General features: G+C 36.1%; 1 pseudogene; it reads right to left on the minus strand.

The window, feature by feature from the left end:
- Positions 1 to 206: 206 nt before the first annotated feature.
- LOC147487746 (PKS-NRPS hybrid synthetase cheA-like) lies at positions 207 to 3,280 on the minus strand (annotated as a pseudogene).
- Between the last annotated feature and the right edge of the window lie 242 nt (positions 3,281 to 3,522).

Genomic DNA, 3,522 nt, shown 5'->3' on the forward strand with positions numbered 1-3,522 from the left:
GTTTTTTTCTCCTCTTGCGTCTGTGCATACTCAAAAGCAGATGGTTCTCTTCTTGTGTCATTCTGATCTTGAATTGATACTTTCACATGTTTCTTTGAAATTGATGGCCTACCTTTGACATTGAGTTTTTCTTGAGGCTCTTGCATATGTGTAGTCTTTGGATCAGCAAGCTCTAAACATTTCTTCATCAACATTAATTTTTGGTGTTATGGTAAGCAGTTGAACTTCTTCTTAATTCCTTCCACCTCAGGTGAAATCTCCAGTGACCCTCTTGGAAGTTCCATTGGCTCAAAATCAAGTTGCCACCAACGATGATCAATGGACCTCAAGGGTATGTAACCATCACCAAGTTTTACCATATGTACCAATTCATGAGCACATGGAAGACCACAAGTACGCCTCAAAACACACCCACATTCTTTTTCATAAATGCCCACTTTGTTTGAACGTACAAGTTCTTTCGACAACATATCAATCGCCTCCCTAGAGATAAATCCTCTAATCTCACTGTATGCCTTGTCTCGACTATAATGACACATAATGTTGCGACTAATATTAAATAAAGCTTGTATACCATTGAGCTGATTTTCAAGGAGGTTATCAATCACATCCCAATTTTGTTACAAATTGCCGCGCGAACTCCTCAAATTTCTCTTCAAAGATGAATGTTGGGATTCTACTCTATTGCTAGTGTGAGTGCCGAAGTGCATCACTAAATCAACCCAAGCCGCCACAAACTGTTCCTTGTACTTGTTTAACAACTCTTTGACGTACTGTACCACACGTGTCATATGTGCATATTCATTTCTAAACACAACCAAATTTTCATTATAGACATCTTCAGTAGGTGAACTGAATAAATCACAAACCATTCGTAGAACTTCTGAAACTCATTGTTTTCTTCAAAAGATTTTTTACAGTTAGTAATCACATTAGTCTGAATGTGCCAACGACAAAGGAGGTGTTTAGCCATAGGAAATACACGCGCCACATCATTCATCAATGCTAAGTCTCTGTCAGTCATAATAACTTTCACACTAGATGCCTTGCCTTTCAAAACACTGTATAACATTTCCAAAGCCCAAACAAAGTTATCTTCCTTCTTTGAATCTAAATATGCAAAAGCAATAGCAAACGTCTTCATTGTAGACGTAAACCCAACAATTTTTAGCAATGGCAGATTGTAAAGATTAGTCTTGTAGGTACAATCAATAATCAATACTTCTGGAAAACACTTGGCCAACTTAATTGATCTCGAATAAGCAAAAAAAAGATCCTTGCATTCTCCTGTAATCAGGTTCTCTCTATGAGACTCATAGTAATCGCGATCGTCCAACATCTTCAATAATTGTTGCATCTGTGATCTCCCTTGCAATTTTGTAAGACGATGTTTCGCTCGAAATTGTAGATGGTACTTAGGGTTGACAAATTCTCTAGACCGTCTTTCCTTTTCAAAGTATTCAAAATTTCTCTTGGTTTAACGTCAGCCTCAGACATCTCGATCACAATCATTTCTTCATCTCGTGTTAGCCTTCCCACAAAAGAATGGCCTGTAAGATTTTCTGCAAGACGGTGATTATGAGTTCCGCAAACTATTACCACTTTCCATCCCCCTTGATTACGCTGATAACCCTTCAACTTAAATGAACACTTGCACTTTTTCGTTCCTGTCTATCGAAGGAGTTTCATGGATAGTTTGTATTGATCTATCTTCTTTGGTTTTTGAGGTTTAAAAACACCACCTCTCTCACAAGTTAAAAGCACCCTAGGTCTTCGGCCACTTTCAACGCTATCCGACTTTGCAATAATAACCACAAAACCAATTTCTCTCCCTACCTCTCTACACCAATCAACAAGGTCTTTTCGATTTTCAAATACCTGTAATCATTTTGTTATAGATTGTATTACATCACCGTTCGGAAAAACGATATACTAAATTTATAAAAGTGTCTTCAAATTCTTACTGTTGCAGTTGTAAATGCGTCAGTCGTATCCGGACAAACAAAATTAGAGTTTTATGTCGGGCTTTCTTGCTCTTCATTTTCTTACTCATAATTCAGTTGAAGCAAAGACAATTCATTTGGAGATGCACTACTAACAGGATGAGACTGTTCAAAGTAAAATTTTATAAAAAAAAAAAAATGGTTTACGTTTCTTATACTCAGTATGCACCTAAAAAAAATAGCACTTTATTTAATATTGCAAACAAACTCACATTTTTGTTTGGTGTTTGTATCTGTTCATTGTAGTAATCCAAAGTATAATAGTCTTCTGCGTTTTCTCATTCGTCAAAATTTGATTTTGAATTTTTTTTCTTCATCCTCATTACTTTGGTATGATTGATTCAAATCAAAAGTGGGTGTTTGCATGTTTATTGATGAGATAAAAGAACAAGAGGTTATTGGAGAAGAAGAAGGGGAAAAAAAACGCGGTATTTTTTTTTTTTTTTTTTCAGAATCACGTAGAGTAAATGATTTATTTTAGTCAATAAATATCTTGGGTACGTCTAATAAAAAAGAAGGGTAATTTAGGAAGCTAAATGTGGTCTTTTTTTTTTTTTTTTTTAAAGTCAGTTAATGGAGTGTTTTGTTGGGTATGTCCAAGATCACCCAATATAAAGATATAAGCTAACTCAAATATAAAAAAATATAAGCTAAGTGTCCTAAAATGTGTTTCAAGCAAGGGCCGAAAGTTTCGGGATTTGAAGATATTTTGGACCCTCCCAAAACTGATATATATCAGAAAAATCGAAAAATCAGATCGATATATCGTTTTTGCCCATTTTGGTGATAATATTCAAAAAAATAAAAAAATTAGGATATATCGATATATAACGATATATCGGTCAACAGTCAACAAAATCGGTCAAAAGTCAAACTGTCCAACCAAGTCAAACGATATATATCAAATATGTCAGAATATATCGCCGATATATATCTTTATATCGGTTTAAAATTAATTTAATTTTCAGAGTCGATATATTCTGACATATTGTCCTCATTGCCACTCTGAAAATTAAATTAATCTAATTATCTTCTTGCATGAACTATATCCACGAGTGGAAAAATATATCAGATATGAGGACAATATGCAGAAGAAATCTAAGAGGTCAGGGAAAGTAGTGTTATTGTTGGAGAAAGACAGGGAACACCGAAAGGCATGCGTAACCGAAAAGGAAGGCGGGGTACCGGATACCCACCAAGGATAGAGAGAAGCCGGGAGGGGATTCGAAGAGAAAACAGAGAAATGAAGTTATACCACGAGATAGAAGTGACGCCATTGAATAGACCCCTGAGTGAAATATTATCGTTGATCAAGAACCTGCAGAGATATGAAGGGTCGTGAAACACCCCAGGAGAATTACCTGATAAACCTTTATGCGGCTATCACCAGATACGTAATCATGAGACCGACGACTGTTATGTACTAAAGTGGATGGTTCAACGTTTGGTGGAAAAAGGGAGGATGAGAGAGTTTGTAAGGGGAGCGCAGAATGAGGAACGGGGGCCGCGTCAGGATCGT

Source organism: Coptis chinensis, chromosome 7 (genome assembly GCF_015680905.1).
Source record: "Coptis chinensis isolate HL-2020 chromosome 7, ASM1568090v1, whole genome shotgun sequence".
Taxonomy (NCBI): Eukaryota; Viridiplantae; Streptophyta; class Magnoliopsida; order Ranunculales; family Ranunculaceae; genus Coptis; species Coptis chinensis.